This window comes from Saimiri boliviensis, chromosome 12 (assembly GCF_048565385.1).
Source record: "Saimiri boliviensis isolate mSaiBol1 chromosome 12, mSaiBol1.pri, whole genome shotgun sequence".
In the NCBI taxonomy this organism is placed as follows: domain Eukaryota; kingdom Metazoa; phylum Chordata; class Mammalia; order Primates; family Cebidae; genus Saimiri; species Saimiri boliviensis.
In genome coordinates this window covers 51,147,326-51,165,515 of record NC_133460.1, presented here as the reverse complement: position 1 = coordinate 51,165,515, position 18,190 = coordinate 51,147,326, and the positions used below count along the sequence as shown (strand labels likewise).

Genomic DNA, 18,190 nt, shown 5'->3' with positions numbered 1-18,190 from the left:
ACAAACAAACAAACAAGCCCCAGCCTGGGCAACATAGCAAGACCCCATCTCTTAAAAACTTTTAAAAATTAGGTGAAGCACACCTATAGTCCCACCTACTTGGGAGGCTGAGGTGGGAAGGTCACTTGAGCCTGGGAGGTCAAGGCTGCAGTGAGCTATGGTTGCACCACTGCATTCCAGCCTGGGTGACAGAGTGAGACCCTGTCTCAAAAAGACAATCAAGCTTAGGGGATTTTGAATACACAGTGTGGCTAAGAGGCAGCATAGTTTTGTCAGATCACCCCTGCCAGGCCCTGACCCCACAGCCCCAGCTGTGGGTAATGCCTGTAAGACAAGAGGCCATAATGTTGAAGGGGCAGCTGGGAAGGCGGCGTTAGCCTGGAGCCTGAGAATGCTAGGCTTGAAAGCTAGCGGGCAGGCTGGGGCTGGGACTGTGGGCAGTAGCCCTGCTTGTGGTGGGGTGGCGGGGGCAGCCTCAGCCTCAGCCATGATCATTATCATAATAACAGTCCTCTGGCAGTGCTGGACGCTGCAAGGGGCCCAGTGCTATTTCCAGGTTGTGCCTCAGTTGACTGGATTGTGAAACAGGGCAAGGTTTTTTTTGTTTTTTTTTTTAAGCTGGACAATTTAAACACAGCTGACACACACACCAAACTAACAATGCTGAGTGTCTCCGTTCAGCACGGAAAAGAGGCTGCGCAGAGCCTGTTTCGTGCCTTTTCAACTTCGCACCACGGCATGTATTATTGATTTTTTAAAATTTAATAAAACTAAAACCAAGGGGAGGGATGTTAAAAAAAAAAAAAACCCACTAAAACCAAAATAAAAGTAGGTTCTGGTTTTCTATCTGTAGAGGCAAAGTTCTTTTGAGGTTAGCCTCTTGTCTGGGAAAAGTCATTTTCACAAGTCTTTGAATGTAAGCAGAGGCAGAGAACAAATCCTATCTCAGAAAGGAAAACTTGGTGGCAACTGGAAGCAAAACAGCCCCTCCAGTCTAACTTCAAAGCCTGCCTTCTCTGCAAGCACAAAGACGGCTTCCCAGAAATTATTACGGCAGTGGTTGGGCCTGAGGCTGAGGAGGAGGAGTTGCTGGTTTGGGTTCTCTCTCCTATAGCAGGGGGAATGGCCACCCCTAAAGCCTGATGAGACTGGGGCTGGGGTGGGCGGATTGTGGCCTCATTAGCATTCCTGGGGGCTTCCCAGAAATCCTTGGGGCAGGGGCTGGAGTTGTACCAACTCCATAGAACTGGGGCTTGGGATATATTGATGTATACATTAAAAGGCATGGGGGACCCCTAAAGACGGCAGGCTCGCAGACCCGTGTCCCCACAGCACCTGTCCATTGAGAGCAACGGCAGTGTGCTGCATGCTGGGTAATCAGTCACTGCAGTGAGGCCCTTCCAGGGACAGGCACCACCAGGACTAGGGTGGTGCTGGCATCTGGGTGGAGAAGGAACATTCCCCAAAGCCTGGGAAGGGTCCCTGTGGCTTCAGAAGTGCTCCAGGAGCTTTTCTCCTACCCTAGAGGGTCATTTCCCCCAAATCACAGACAGCCACTGACTGCAGAATGAATCAGAAGTGCAAGCCCAGAATAGAGAACCGAACAGGACTGTGCCAACCAGCGTCAGAGGGCAGGCTGGCTCCTCCCTCCTCCAGGAAGAAACGCACTCTCCCTGCAGAAAGAAGACCAAGTCTCCATTCTACCTCTTTCCCACTGAGGAAGCTCAGGCAGCCAGAAAACTTCTCTAAGCCTCAGTGACCTCACCTGGAAAGCCAGGATAATCACGCTTCCCGTGTGAAGGTGAGAGGGCATCATTCTGCACAGGGTCTGGCCACCGACCCTCCTCTCTAGCTGCCCTGACTGAGGGCAGCACCGGGAGAGAGCTGTGAGTTGCAGCAGCAGCTGCAAAGGCTGGCATCCGTGCCCACCGACGGGCCAAGGAAGCTGGCACTGGGCCCCTAGCTTGACTCATACTCCTTTTCCAGGTGTGGCCACCAGCACCAGGACAGGCACCCCCTGAGTTCCTGTGTTCCTTCCAGAGAGGAGAGTCAACAGACATTTAAAGAAACCTCTCACCCCAAACAGCTGCACGGGTGGGATTTGCACAGTGAGAGAAGCTGGACGTTCTCCTAAACAGAGCTACATACTTCAGGCTGCTCTAGGGAGGGACCTATACTCTGAGATGAAAACCCCGTGTACTTCCTGTCTGCACTGTATAATTTATCGACCAGATGTTGAGTACATCCCACCTTCTGTGGCTCTCTGGTGGCTTCCTTTGTGGCCCGATGACAGAGTGGCTAAGAGTACATCTGGAGTTGGACAGTCATGGGTTTGAATTCTGGCTGTGTGACCTTGGACAAGTTGCCTAACCTCTCTGGGCCTCCGGGATGGCATCTGTAAAGAGACTACCTTGTGCAATCAGATGGATGAAAATAAAGCACTCAACTCAAAGATACTTAGTACAGAAAGAGCTCTCAGACACACAACTGTATTCTCCAGGAAGGCGGGGCCTGCCTGTCAGTCTCTGAATCCCCTTTAGGTCATGGCATAGTGCTGGGCACATAGCTCTACCAGGCTCCACTTTTGAAAAGGTGATCCCACCCTGAAGGCAGGCACCATTCTCAAGGAAAAGCAGCCCTAAAAGCTCGACACAGGCTTCTGAACTGTTCCTCCTCTGCCCAGAATTCCAATCAAGGGCTTGGCATGGAAGCCCTTCTGGAAGCTCTTCATGCCCATCACCACTTCCAGAAGCTTCTGCCTCAGCAGCGTGTATGAGCGGGGCTGGGGCAGGGGCCCTAGGCAGGGAGGGGAGAGGTGGGAAGGTGGGAGACCATGGCTGGGGAGAGGAAGCCAGTGCAGGAAGCTGGGGTGCTGACCTGGCCCTGCTACCTGGGACCTGCAGGTCCCCTTGGGGACTTGGGGCACTGAGGTCGTCAGAAGAACCACAGAGGGCAGACAGCAGGTGGGCGGCAGACAGTGAGACTCAGTGATGTCATGTTTTCCCCAAATGACTCAATGGTTTGCCCTGGGCTATGAATGGTGAGCTGTATGCTGTGGCCTCCTGGCGTCTCTCCCCGTCTCCACCCTGCCCCAGGGACCCACAGTTGCCACATTCCTGCTGTGCTCCTGGCTGCGGCCCCCGCCCAGGGCTCATCCCTGTGATGCCCCTTCCAGGTCTCTCCAATCTCCACTTTGAGGGAAGACTCAAGCGACAATAGACCCGGGTGTCAATACTGTCTCTGACTCTCCCTGACTGAGTGACCTTGGGCAGGTTATGCTACCTCTCCGAGCCTCAGTTTCCTCATCTGTGAAATGGAGACAACTGTGAACTTGCTAACAACCTTGCCAGGCTATGGGGGGCTTGGTGAGAACGACTGTGAAGAACCTGACACATGGCAGGTGCTTAGTGGATGGAAAGAATGACATTCAAGGGCCTCTATGATCTGACCTCAATTTCCTTTCCTAGCTGCATTAAAACATATACCTATATAATAATAGCTCACCCTTCTTGATGCTCACTGTGTGCCAGATACTGCTCTCAACAATTGTATAGAAACACATTTTATTCCCATATCATCCCCATGTGGTAGGTACCGGTAGTGAAAAAACTGAGCACAGAGAAGGTAAGCAACTTGGCCACAGCCACACAGCCAGTAAGTGGGGAGCTGGGGTTCCCATGAAAGCAGCCCGGCTCTAGAGCGTGTGTGCACAACCACAACTCCATCCTGCCCGTCCCTCTCTCCTTGTGCATCCTACACATTTTAGATCAGCCCCGCCAGACTCCGCACCAGGCCCTGTCTTCAATCTCAACTTTCCCATCCCCATGCCTTTGCCCAGCTTCCCTCATGCATTGGAATGCCTGCCTCCTCCAGGAAGCCTTCTCCCTCTTCCCTCATGTCCACCTTTGTGGGCTCATCACAGTGGGACTCAAAGGTGGTTACTGGGAAACCCAGGTCTCCTCTCTTCCAGCCTGAAAGTCCCTCCTGTTATCCCACCATCTTGCAGTGCCCGCATGAGCATAGGCACGCAGTTCCTGGACAGGTGATACCCAAGAACTCAGCATTCTGGGCCCCACTACTTTTGCAAGGACAGACAGCTTGAGGGCTGGAGCTGGGGACCCAGAACACTTCCACCCACCCCTGGGGAGGCAGCCAGCCAACCGGGCTTCCCTCTTTCTGCTCAGGGAAATGACTCAGTTATGGGAGGCCTCATTACCTGGGGATGGGAAGTGGACCCTGGACAGGCTGAACAGACGTCCACTTGCTGGTGGGGTTGAGCAGGGGGCCCAGAGTGCAGCCAGCCACCAGCCCAAAAAGGAGGATCCAGAGCAGGCAGACAGACAAGTGGTGGGACTGGAGGGGCTTCTGGAAGGGTTTCAGGCCCATCCTCAGGATCCCAGCCCAATATCCATGCGACCTCAAGAGGCCATGTGCTGGGATCCCGCTCTCCCTGTCCCCTCCATGGCCCACATTAGCCACCCCACCAGCTCACCATGAGTCCCACCACCCTCCCCAGACACAAACCACTCCCTCACAGAAGCATCCTGGACTGGGCCTGCCCCATCCTCCCAGGCAGCAGCCCCCTGCGGGTCCTGCGCCACATCTGTCACTCACTCCTTCCATAATCAGGTAGTGGTACTCACTGCCAAGCTGGGGGCCACAAAGATGAACAAGGCGGACAGCTGTCCTCCCCTTGCAGAAAGCATTGCCTGGTGTAGACCACAGATCACTGAACCAGCAATCGTAATACGGTGGGCCAAATGTGTCGAGGGGGACCCTCAGGCAGCCATGGGGAGGGCCACCACCCAGGCTTCCAGGAGAAGGTGACATCCAAGCCAAGGGGAAAAGGGGGAGGGAGGGAATGTCCTTGACAGCTGGGAAGGCTACAGAGAGCGGGTGTGTGTGTCTGGGAAATGAGGACAATTTGGAATGTGGGATACCGAGTCCAGGTGAGGCTGGGGAATAAATATTTGTTGAAAGATCACAGGACCACTTATCACTTGGGGTGGGGTTTTCTGTCTTGTTGGAATGGCCACTAGGGATGCAGAAGTTCCCAATCTGCCAGCTTCCCCTTGCCAACTGAGACCACACCCACTGCCATCTGTACTTTTCCCGAGACCAGGTCAGGGCACAGGGGAGCAGCATCAGCAGAGTGGACCTTGCAAAAGACCCTGATGCGGGATCCAAAATGTCCTGCCCAGGGCAGCCAGCAGGTGCCGGAATCAGACCTGGAGAAGGCCAAGGCGATGCCAGCCTTGCCGGAGCTTCCCAGCCACAACTCGGTGGCATGCGCCGGCCACGGTTTGAAAATGAGGGTCAGTGTGTGCCATGTCTCCAGCCACGGCGGGACAGACGCACACACAGGTGGTACCAAGGCAGGGCTGAGAGTCCAGACTCTGGAGTCTGCCTCGGGGTTCGGGCCCGGCTTTGCCCCTCACCAGCTGTGGCAGGTCAACAACTTATCCAGCCTGTCTGCCTCTGTTTTCCCATCTGTAAAATGGTGGGAATAACCGAGCCACCTCCGGAACTTCCTGGGAGAACTCGGTGAGGGGGGCGCCCTGTAGGTACTCAGGGCAGTGCCAGGCATACCAGCAGCTTTTACCATTATTGTTTCCAGTGCACGCTACCCCCGCACCCACACCGGATGCAAAAGAAGGAAGAAAAGTGAAAGAGAAACGCATGTCTCGGGGTAAAAAGAAGGCAGGTGCCTGACCTCTGAGGTCACAGACACCTCTTCACCCTCGGGTGGATGACCCTGAGTCGTGACTCGCAGGTTCCAGGTTTCTATTCTCGGGGCCTCTTCAGACACGTCTGTCCTCAACCCTGCAGGACGGGTCCTCAGCTTCTCTCCGACAAGCTCCTGGAAGTCTCCAGAGGAAAGCCAGGCACCTGTAGCCCTTCCCTGTGGCTGGAGTTGGGAAACTCCTTGCTGAAAACCAGCGTAGTCAGTGTGGGGAAAGGGGTGGCCCAGTGTGTTTTCAAAATATTTCCTCAGATAGCACTGTTTGGCTCAGACACGTTAGCACTTTCCAGAATCCTGCAGATGGCGAGGCAGCTGGAGAGGAAGGGGGGAGAGGACGGGGGAGCGGGGAAGTGGGGGCGGGGAGGAGACGCCCAGGGCTAAATCTCAGGTAGCTGCGTGGGCTGGGGCTGGCACAGGCACAGGCGGGCATCGGCGTGGCATGTGTGAACAAGAACAGCACACACACGACAGGAGGCCGATCAACCTGCAGACACACTCCGCAGACGGCTAAGCTGTGGAGCCGTTTTACGAAGCAGACCTTTCCTCAGAAGCCTGAAACATCGAATAGGGACAGGCAGACGTGCAGTGCAGCCCACTAGGCCTTCCCACCCACGGCTGCGGGATGCAGGGCTCACCCCGCAACCACCCTCTCCAGAAGCCTGGCAGCAGCAGGACAAAGTAGCAGGACCCAGAACCTTCTGGCAGTGCCCCACTCCCCAGATCCCAGAGGCTTCAGGGCCTGTGGACTCAGCTCAGCGCAGCCAGAGAACCAGAAGGGCCCTCAGCCACTCCCTGGCTGCGAGGTGGGGGCCCTCCACTGCCAAGCCCTGGTTCTCCCCCTGCTCACCAGGTGCTTGATTTTAAAGGTGGTCACTAAATAAACTGAAGTTATTAAGAGATGGAAAATGCGCTTCCTAGCCCACAGACTTAGTCACTCAGAACAGCGCTTGAGTTTCTGGAAATCATTGGCGTGACCTTACCCCACCACCCCTGAGCTGATAGGACTCCAGTCCAAAGCAAAGAAACCTGACATTTTGGTCCAGGTAGCCTACAAGGTAAATGAATGTATGAGGGTTTGCTCACACGTAGGCCCCACCTTGGAGAGACAGACGGGAAAATCAGTTTTCTATCTACCCTGAAGCAATGTTAAGCAAAGCTTCTCAGATGCCACAAAACTGGAGAAAAGCCCCATCATTCTGCACCACCAAAGTTAAACTCACCAACCAACCGAGAGGTCACCGTCTGCTTGCTGGGCAGGGCCTGGGCTTGGGACTGACTCAGAGGGAGCGGGGCTGAGCTGGGACCCCCGGCTGTCTTCTGTCCCACATGCATGTTCTTCCTGTGCCCGGCCACCAGCGTCCCTGCAGCACAAGCACTGGCCAGTGGAGGGTGTGTTCCCTGCCTTTTGAGGCTCTCTAAGTCAAGGAGGAGGGGCTGGGCCGGGAGGGGGCAGGTGTAACCACAGAGGCCAAATAAGAACATCCCGGGTTGGCCTCTGAGGTGGTTGTTTACTTGCGGCATTCAGGAGAGGCCGAGTTGGGAACTGGCTTGTTTATTTTCCACACTTTTCCTCCAAATCCTTTTCTTAGAGTCCTCTGGAACCTCAGTGATAAATATCCCAGGGCCCAGGGAAGCCACAGTCCCTTCGCACACAGCCATCTTTGTGAGGAGGTGGCGGCGGTGGGGTGTTGGGGGAATCAAGAGGAAGGAGGGCGGCTGGAGACAAGGAAGCCACCGGTGGTCAGGGGCTCCTGGGGTCACCCCGGCCCTCCACGCTGGTGGGGGCCCAGGAGTCACAGCCAGATTTGGGGCAATGGAGACAGAGGGCTGAAGCGTGTCCGCCAGCAAGCACAGAACAGACCGTCCAGGCCTGCCAGGGCCACCCCAAACTCCGCCGTGGAGTCCACGTGCTCGGAGTGGGACTAGCAGCGTTCTGCCATCACTTTAGGCCTCAGAGAAGAAAAGTTGACAAATATCCTTTCCGTTTAAGGAATGAAAAGGAGAAGTGTCTCCTCTCTGGAGGCATGACTTCACAAAAGCCAGAGACTGTGAGTGTTCCCTCGCAGCAAAGACCCTACCTGAGCCGCTGCCCTAGGAGTTTCCAGCAGAAGCATTCAGAGCCCCTCCCAGAGCTTCACCCAGCATCTCACCACATTCCCCTGAACCTCCCATGTCTCAGGCACTGGGATGGAACCAGGAGTCCAAAGATGGACAGCCCCAGCCCCTGCAGTGGGGTGGCTTCTCCCCACACCCAGTACCCCAGCTTCCATCCTGGTCGGCGTGTCCTGGCCAACGTGTCCTCTCGGCAGTGGACGGGGAGAGGGTTCACGTTTCTTTGCAGCTCAGCACTAGGAAGGCTCTCAGAACTCACCCAGGTGGGCTTCCCATAGAAGATGGGCAGGGACCAGCTGGGCAGTGCTCAGCCAATGCTCCTTGCGTCTTTTGAAGGGTGCCAGCCTTTCCCATTCTATGGACACCTGTATCAGGGCTCTCAGGGCAGAGATGAGTGTGGGTGGAGCAGTGAGGACCCTGCCCCAGTAGGGTAACTGGTCTCAGCTCTTGGGGGGCAGGGGTAGAGAATACCACCCCAACTGAAAGCACAGCTGCCCCCGGCCTTTGCAGCTCCCTGGCTTTGTGGCCTTGGGCACCCAGTGCACCTCGCTGAGCCTCCTGTCCTCATCTGTAAATAGGTCCAATGGAGAACTGCTGTCTCCTGGTGGGGCAAGGGTGTAAAAGCAAGAGCTGGGGACCAGATGTGCATGTGGTTATCGCCTCCCCTGGCTGCCCCGGCTCTGCCCCAGCCTTCTCTCCTGTGGACTAGGAGCTGCTGAGGAATCCCGAGCATGTGGCGGGGTGGGAAGGGCAGCTGTGACATGGGCCCTTATGTTCACCAGGTAAATGACAATAGGAGGTGTCAGGTAAGGGCTGATCTCCCCAGGTAATAGATAACCCTGGAGAGGACCAGTGGGGAAAAGGCGGGGGGGGAATACAGTAACCCATTTGAGGATGTCTGGTCTACCTGGCCATTTCTTTCCTATTCAAGGTATGGTCACAAGTGGCAGCTTTGTCGCAATTTCTCAGATAAGCAGTGAGTCATCTCTCCCTGTGTCGCCCTCCAAATCGCCATAGTTTCCTGACTCCAGAGCCACACAGAAGGCTCCAGCAGCCTGGTACCACCCAGCCTTTGATTCCACAGCCTAAGGTATAATCCAGGCTCGGCAGAGCATGTGGAAAAAGAGGAATGCAAGCAGAAGCCCTGGGACCACGTTAGTAAGAAGCTTCAGTGCTGTTTCCCTGTTACCATGGAGAACCAATAAGGACCTTGCAGACAGCCAGCCTGGCATGGTGGAGACAGGGTGGATTCTGGAGTCAGACGATCCAGGTTCAAATACTGGCTTTGCAATTGCAACAAAAACAGAAATTGACAAATGGGACCTAATTAAAGAGCTTCTACATAGCAAAAGAAACTATCGACAGTAAACAGACAACCTACAGAAGAGGAGAAAATATTTGCAAACTATGCATCCAACAAAAGTCTAATATCCTGAATCTATAGGAAACTTGAACAAGTTAACAAGCAAAAAACAATCCCATTAAAAAGCGGGCAAAGGTCCAGGCATGGTGGCTCACATCTGTAATCCCAGGACTTTGGGAGGCTGAGACTGGTGGATCACCTGAAGTCAGGAGTTCAACATCCTGACCAACATAGAGAAACCCTGTCTCTAATAAAAATACAAAATTAGCCGGGTGTGGTGGCAGGCACCTGTAATCCCAGCTACTGGGAGGCTGAGGCAGGAGAATCGCTTGAATCTGGAAGGCAGAGGTTGCAGTGAGCCGAGATTGTGCCACCATTGCACTCCAGCCTGGGCAACAAGAGTGAAACTCCATCTCAAAAAAAAAAAAAAAAAAAAAAGTGGGCAGAGGACACAAACAGGTGCTTTTCCAAGGAAGACATGCATGTGGCCAATAAGCATATGAAAAAATGGTCAACATCACTAATTGGAAATACTCAAATCAAAAGCACAATGAGATACCATATCATACCAGTCAGAATAGCTACTATGAAAAAGTCAAAAAATAACAGATCCTGGCCAGGTTGTGGAGAAAAGGGAGTGCTGGCCAGGTGTGGTGGCTCACACCTGTAATCCCAACACTTTGGGAGGCTGAGGCGGGCGGATCAGGAGATCGAGACCATCCTGGCAACATGGTGAAATGTACCTGTCTCTACTAAACTACATATATACATATATAAAATTAGCCAGGCGTGGTGGTGGGTGCCTGCAGTCTCAGCTACTCAGGAGGCTGAGGCAGGGGAATCGCTTGAACCCGGGAGACGGAGGCTGCAGTGAGCCGAGATCACACCACTGCACTCCAGCCTAGTGACAGAGCAAGACCTTGTCTCAAAAATAAAAAAGAAGAGAATAAGAGAAGAGAAGAGAAGAGAAGGGACGAGAAAAGAAGAGAAGAGAAGGGAAGAGAAGAGAAGAGGAGAAGAGAAGAGGAGTGCTTATATACTACTGGTGGGAATGGAAATTAGTTCAGTCATTGTGGAAAGCAGTTTGGTGATTTCTCAAATAACTCAAAGCAGGATTACCATTCCACCAAGCAATCCCATTATTAGGTACATATCCAAAATACACATGCACACACATGTTTATCACAGCACTGGTCACAATAGCAAAAACATAAAATTAACCTAAATGCCCATCAACAGTAGACTAGATAAAGAAAATGTGGTAGATACACAACATGAAATACTATGCAGCCACAAAAAGAGTAAGATCATGTCCTTTGCAACAACATGGATGGAGTTGGAGGCTATTGTCCTGAGCAAACTAACACAGGAACAGAAAACCAAATGCTGCATGTTCTCACTTAGAAGTGGGAACTAAACATTGAGTACATCTAAACACAAAGAAGGGAACCACAGACACCGGGGCCTACTTGACGGTGGAGGGAGGAAGGAGGGTGAAGATAAAAAACTACCTATCATGGGCCTGTGCGGTGGCTCAGGCCTGTAATCCCAGCACTTCGGGAGGCTGAGGGAGGCAAATCGCTTGAGCTCAGGAGTTTGAGACCAGCCTGGGCAACATGGTAAAACCCTGTCTCTACAAAAAATATTTAAAAAATTAGCCAGGCATGGTGATGCCAGCCACTTGGGAGGCTGGGGCAGGAGGGATCACCTGAGCCTCGGAGGTCGAGGCTTTGGTGAGTGGCAGTGATTGTGCCAGTGCACTCCTGCCTGAGCAATAGAGACCCTGTCTCAAAACAAACACAAACAAAAGAAAACTAAATCAAAACCAGCAACTATTTATTGGGTACTATGCTTATTATCTGGGTGATGAAATAATCTGTACACCAATCCCCCATGACATGCAATTTACCTATGTAACAAACCTGCCTATGTACCCCGAACCTAACATCAAGCTAAAAAATATATATATGGCTGGTCATGGTGGCTTACGCCTGTAATCCCAGCACGTTGGGAGGCCGATGTGGGAGGATCACGAGGTGAAGAGATTAAGATTATCTTGGCCAACATGGTGAAACCTCGTCTCTACTAAAAATACAAAAATTAGCTGGGCTTGGTGGCGTGAGCTTGTAGTCCTAGCTACTCGGGAAGCTGAGGCAGATGAATCACTTGAACCTGGGAGGCGGAGGTTGCAGTAAGCAGAGATCCCGCCACTGCAGCTTGGCAACAGAGCGAGACTGTCTACACACACACACACACACACACACACACACACACACACACAAATATTGGCTTTGTCTCTTACTAGCTGTGTGATGTTGAAAAACTTACGTAACTTTTCTGATCCTCAGTTTGCAAAATGGAGATGAAATGCTAACCTCATAGGGATGTTATGATTTATTTAAGTAACATATACAGAGCTCTCGATTCACAGAGGGCATAATGAAAGTGGAAAGGGGATATGGGGAAGGAACTGGCTGCGAGGTTCCACCTGAAACTGGGGGTAGCCAAGCCCAGAGCCCCTCCTCTTTCATCTGAGGCCACAGTCCTTGGTGTTACTACCCATGTGACTCGCTAATTTCAGCATTTAGAAGTTTGAAATGCACACTGAACCTAGTCAGAGCTCTTCACAAGGGGGCAGGGGTGGGGAATGACACATTTCGTTTCAATGACATGCCCAGGCCAGCCCCACATCATCGTGCACTCTCAATCCCAAGACTACTGGCAATCCAGTTCCAGGAAACATGGATGTTTCTGTTCCTCTGGAAAACTCATGCAAGCTGGCACAGAAGAACCAACAGCAATACTCGGTACAGGGCTGTGACCACCCCTCCACCTGCTGCCACCACAGAGCCAAGCCACTGCTGCAGGACACAGCTGCTAGACCTTTCAAGAGACCCATCTCCAGCCAAGCCATCAGCGGCCAGGAAGAAAAGCAGCTGCCCCCAAATGCTACATGTTCCCATGTTCCTCCTGCCCCCAGCACATGCCCAGCAGCCTGGCCCATCTCTTTCTCCACTTACCCACCCCTTTCCCCTGCAGCCAGGAGATGGGAAGATTGATGAATCTAAAGTTATTCTTCAATGGCTATCCCACAGAATCTGCCAAATAGCCTGCCATCTACCAAAACCCACATCAACCTCATCTTAGCCAGATACAGAAATGAAACTTTTCCTGCTGCCCTCTTAGGGGGGCAGAGGTCAATGATGAGCTCAAGTCCCCCAAGGGCAGCCCACAGGACTCAGTGGAACACACACTGCCTGGGCCACTGGCCCAAACGGATTAGGCAGGGCTCCGAGGAGCTACTCAGGCCCCCTCCTCTGCTGGAAGACCAAGTCCAACCCAGCAGAGGCCCACTGGGCTTGCCTCACAGTGAGTCCATAAAGAATGTCAGTTACTGGTGTCATCAAGCAAGTATGTGCCAGGCACTATGCTAGGCCCAGCAAAATCCCTGGTACATCTTGGGGCCCAGGAACACCACGCATCAGAAACCAAACACAAGTTCAGGTGCAAGGAAAATAATTAAGGCTTCAGGCCTGCCCTGGCTTCTCCCTAACCTTTTAGGCTTAAATCCGCCCACCTTCCCTCCCCCCGTCCACACCCAGGGCTGGAATCTCCTCACTCACTTCCCCTGGAAGTCCCGGAGGTAACACATCCGCTGGGGGGAAGGGTAGGGACCCTTTTTCCCCGAAAGACTGTCACGGCCACCATCCTGCTGTCTAGCGCAGCAACGGCCTGCCAGCCTCTTCCCCTCTGCTCACAGACCCAGGCGCGCCGGCTCTGAGTTTATGAATCACTCCCTCCTCTCTCCGGGCCTCGCCTCCGGAAGGGCTTCGCACACCCAGACACATCACCCAGACACCGAGTTTCCACACCAAATCCGCTCCTGCTGAACCCCGAGAACCGACTGCAACGCCTGCTCTCCCCACCCTTGGTCTCGAGGTTCTGGCCACGAGTTTTCAAAGCCCAGGCAGCCTTTCTCCCGCCCGCTGCGCTTTGGGGGCTCCCTCTCCCTGGGGGCTGCCGGGGCAGCAGACAAAGGCCGTGGATGTGCTGGAGAGGCGTGAGGACGTGCCTGGTGTGGAGGCCAAAGCCCCCAGTACTCCAAGGAATGTGCATTTCGGTGTGTGGCACGTGCCTGGCCGTTGTGGGTGTGCGCAGACTGGCCTGCGCGTGTGCGGGGCATGAGTGGCGATGAGCTGTGTGTACCTGGCAGGTGTGATCCGGGTGCAGCGGTTTGTGGGCGCCTGCCTGGGCTTTTCCCCGAGCTGGGAACTCCCCCTCCCACCCTCCGCTTCTTCCCCTTCTCCCTCCAAAGTTTGGCGCGCCAGCCCGTACCCAGAAGGCGGGGGGCTCCCGGCTGTGCGGCCTCCCCCGGCCCGGCTGCAGTTCCCGGACGCCGGCGCCCTACTTACCCCGGCCGCCGAGGCTCCTCCGGCGCTGGCGGCCCCGACCCTCCGCGGCTGGGGTCCGGCGCGGGCAGCATCCGCTCGCAACTTCGCCTTCCTCTTGGAAGATCCCGGCAGAAGCGGCTCCGCGGCCCCGGCGCCCGCGCGGCCCGGGCTGTGCGCCCTCCCCGGGGCGGGCAGGAGGGATGCAGGCGCGGCCCGGCGGGTCGGCACGCGGGAAGGGAAGCGGCGCCAGGCGGGCGCCGTCCTGCGCAGCAAGCGGGCTAGCGGTCCTGCCTGGCGCCCTCCCCGCTCCGGCCCGAGCCGGCGAGCGGCAGCGGATTCCTGAACCGCGTCCAAGGCGCCCGGGAGCTCTCCTCCTCCTCCTCCTCTTCCTCACCCCACCCAGCTCCCACCCCTGCGCGCCCGGCAACTTGGGAACCGTTGGCGAAGTTGGCGCTGCTCGGGCTACGCGCCGGCCGGGCCTTTGGGGGAGGAAGGGGAGGAGGAGGAGGAGCCGACGGGAGAGGAGGGGAGGGAGGGGAGGGAGGAGAGCCGCCCCCGGGGAGCCGCTCTCTCCAGGACCCCTCTGCGGGCCTTTGTTCCGGGTGCTGCCCCTCCGCCCTCCAGTCCCCGGGGATTCTCTTGGGGCCGCTCCTGTATCCACACTCTCCCTGCGAGGCTGGTGGGTGGAGGCTACGTAGAGACCCCCGAAGCTTCGTGCCGGAGCCCCCGGGCCGTGACCACCCCCCACCCCTACCCTCGCCAGGGAGACCCTTCTGGCTGCACCGATTTTCCGTCATCTCTGCCCGGAGAGAATCTTCTTGCTCCAGCCTGGGGCAAAAAGACTGGAGGACGGTTCCCGCCCCCCCCCCCCCGGTTCCCAAAGAACACAGCACCGTCTCCCTGGGCGGCAGCAGGTCCCCCACCCACCCTTGCGCGCTTTCGTGCACCGCAGGCCAGTCCGGGGCTCCCCGAATGGAAGAGCCGAGAAGCGGGAGGGACAGAAGGTATTTCTGGCCCTACAGGGCTGCCTGACATTATCTTCGGACTCTCCCAGGCAGCTGTGTCTCCGGCTGGGCTGCCAGGAGAGTGGGGTACTGGTGGCCTCCCGCGCATGGCGTGGTCAGCTGGGCAGCGCTGGCTCCGGGTTGCAAAGGCCAGCTTCTCGAGGGACGAGGTCAAGGGCTCAGAACTGGAACACAAACCGAACCTCCCTGTTCCTTGTCCGAATCCTGGTGATGGCCCTGTCTCCGAACACATGAGAACGTCTTGGATTCCACTTGCTGGGCTTTCCTCCTGGGACTTACAGTACTTAACGTCATGAGCTGTTTCAGGCCTCTCTAAGACAGTAGTCCTGACATTTAACGGGATAGTATAGTGTTTAGACAGTAAGTTATTTCCTGTACAGCAGAAGCGGGAAAATCCAAAAAAGCTAAAACCTGAACATCTACACTGGGCCGCCCTCTGCCATTCTCAGCTTTTACAGATGGGCAGCAAACAAGAGAACCAGATAGAACTGATCCTGACCCATGCCTTCCCAGAAGCCAGCCTCTCAGTGGGTGGGCGTCAAAGGTCCCAGTTCATCCTTCACGTCCAGACCAGATAAAGCTTCCACCAAGGTTGCTGGGGGGTGTGGGGAGGGAAGAGGAGGGCATGAATGAAGCACTCCAGATCCTCCTGTGAGACCTGAGTCTCTTGTAGCAGAAAAACCTGATTGGGTACTTTGGTCCTATCACTAACAGTTCTGTGACCTGCCCTAGGGATCCAGAGGTTTGCTGAGAATTCAGAGCCCAGCTGACCTCCGAGTCCCTGTCTGCATCTTCAGCAGCCCTGCTGCCCTTCCCCCATTCCACCCCACCCCACCGGTGGCCTCTGTCTTGGAATCAGTCTGCCTGCTCTCCAACAGCTTTTCAGCACTCCTCTGTCTCAGATGGGAGGGCGGCATTTCAGCCTCACGAGTCTGTCAAGAAGCCACATTTTACCTGCTGGCCTTATAAGGGGTCTTCCCGCGGAGACATTTGGAGTCTTGAATTTTATTTGGAGTCTTGGAACTTTGTGATGCACCTGAGGGATACAAAGGCCAAATGCCAGAACGGTGTCACCATCGTATTAAGGAGAAAGGGGCTGTGCCGCTGTTGCAGGGTGGAGAGGAAAAATTCCTGTTTTCACCCAGCCTTTGTTGAGCACATATTGGATACCAGGTCCATAGGGGGAAACATGCCTTAGTCCCACCCTCTGTCTAGAGAAAACACACGTATGTCTAAGCAAATACTCATTCATCCTGGGATGATGCTTAAAGGCCCCATGAGAGGGGCTTACAGCCCATTGACCACACAGACATATTAACCAAACACAATGTGTGGACTTCGGCCGGGCTCGGTGGTTCACACCTGCAATCCCAGCACTTTGGGAGGCTGAGGCAGGCAGATCACTTGAGGCCAAGAGTTTGAGACCAGCCTGGGCAACGTGGTGAAAACCCATCAGTACAAAAACTACGACCATTAGCCGGGCATGGTGGGGTGCACCTGAGGATTGCTTGAGCCTATGAGACGGAGGTTGCAGCGAACCGAGTTCACACCACTGCACTCCAGCCTGGGTGACAGAGCCAGATCCTGAGTCAAAAATAAATAAACAAATAAATAAAAACAATGCATAGACTTTATATCTTGATTTAAACAGGCTGTATTTTTTTAAAGATTCAGAAAATAGTTTGGTGAAACATGAATTTTGATGGCATATTTGATGATTTAAGAAACAGTCATTAAATTGTATAGGTGTGATAATGATGTTGTGGTTCTGCTTTTGTGAAAAGAAGTCTTTATCCTCTAAAGTTATGTCTGGAAGTACTGGTAAAATGATGTGTAGAATTCTCTTCCAAATACTCTGAGGAGAGGGAAGCCATGGATGGGAGTGGGTGGAAGTGTGGATGAAAGCTGAGCCTCTTAGTGATCACTGTTGAAGCTGTGATGGGTACGTTGGGCTCATTAGACTATTCCTTCTCATTTTTCACATGTTTAAAAATTTATTTGCTGGGGACCGTGGCTCATGCCTATAAATCCAGCACTTTGGGAGGCTGAGGCGGGTGGATCACCTGAGGTCAGGAGTTCGAGACCAGCCTGGCCAATATGGTAAAACTCCATCGCTACTAAAAATACAAAATTAGCCAGGTGTGGTAGCACATGCCTGTAATCCCAGCTACTTGGGAGGCTGGGGCAGGAGAATTACTTGAACCCGGGAGGTGGAGGTTGCAGTGAGCCGAGATTGTGCCACTGCACTCCAGCTAGGGAGACAGAGTGAGACTCCGTCTCAAAAAAAAAAAAAAAAAAAAAAAAATTCTTCAGCTGGATGCAGTGGCTCACGTCTGTAACCTCAGTACTTTGGGAGGCTGAGGCAAGAGGATCGTTTGAACTCAAGAGTTCAAGACCACCTGGCAACGTGGTGAAATCCTATCTTTACAAAAATTAGAAAAAATTAGGTGGGCATGCTGGCATGTGCCTGTAGCTTCAGCTACTCATGAGGCTGAGGTGGGAGAATTGCTTAAGCTCAGACGTCCAGGCTGCAGGGAGCTGAGATTGTGCCATTGCACTCCCAGCATAGGCAATATCAGGTGTGTCACTTGTGTAAAGAGACCACCAGGCAGGCTTTGTGCAGACAACAAAGCTGGTTATTTCCTGCTTGGGTGCAATCGGGCCAAGTCCAAAAAAGGAGTTAGGCAAAGGGGGTAGGAAAGGGGACTGGTTATATAGACTGGGGCAAATGATCAGTTAAAGGTGGTAATTTATTTTGGGGAGGGGAAGGGCGTCACGGGATGCATGGTTACAAGGGCAGAGGTTATTTATTACAAACAGGCATGATCATAATGGTGGGGGTATTGGTTGCAAGCAGAGGGTAAGATGCCATAAGTTACATATTTACAGGGGTGGGGGTTTTGGGAAACTCAGTGTCCAGGAGGGAATTTTTGCAAGCCTGAGCAGGAACAGTGGTTGCAGGTTGCAGGGAGAGAGCAATTAGTTGAGGCAGGAACAAGTTGCTTCACTTCTTTCTGTGGCCACCTGATTACTCATGGTTACTTCAGACTTCCTGGCTCCCGGGGATCATCCAGAGGTGTAAGTGTGGATCACCAAGGCTATAATAGCCAGGCTTGGACTTGGGGGCCTGACAGGCAGCAGAGTGAGACTATCTCAAAATTTTTAAAAAATTCTTAACAAAAAGTTAAATCAAAGGCTCCCTGTTTCCGCTGATACTCGGTGTCAGCCAGGTGAAGAGAGGCACGAGGGCAGAGACCATTCTCTTCTGGGAGGAGCCAATGCGGGGCACAAAGTTGACAGGAGAGGAGAGCAGTAGACTGAAGAGTTGAGTGTGGTCAGGAAAGAGACCAGAGAGTCAAGCTTCACTGCCCCAAGGACTTTAAACAATTTTTTAAAAGCAGTGGGACTGGCCGGGTGCCATGGCTTATGCTGGTAATCCGAGCACTTTGGGAGGCTGAAGCAGGCAGATCATGAGGTCAAGAGATCAAGACCATCCTGGCTAACATGGTGAAACCCTGTCTTTTTTTTTTTTTTTTTTTTTTTTTGAGACAGAGTC

At 53.8% G+C, this 18,190-nt stretch overlaps 1 protein-coding gene across 3 annotated transcripts in view; it reads right to left on the bottom strand.

Moving 5' to 3' along the window:
* The window catches only part of CHST3 (carbohydrate sulfotransferase 3), a 45,610-nt gene extending 31,542 nt beyond the window's left edge, over positions 1-14,068 (bottom strand). Inside the window, exon 1 of one of the 3 annotated variants that reach the window (XM_039478482.2) lies at positions 13,631-14,068. The gene's annotated coding sequence lies outside the window, so the exon portion shown is untranslated. Of the gene's footprint in view, positions 1-6,963; positions 12,817-12,841; positions 13,480-13,630 lie in introns of those variants that run through there. The other 2 variants (XM_074382362.1, XM_003928622.4) reach the window with 2 other exon arrangements.
* Positions 14,069-18,190: the final 4,122 nt, after the last annotated feature.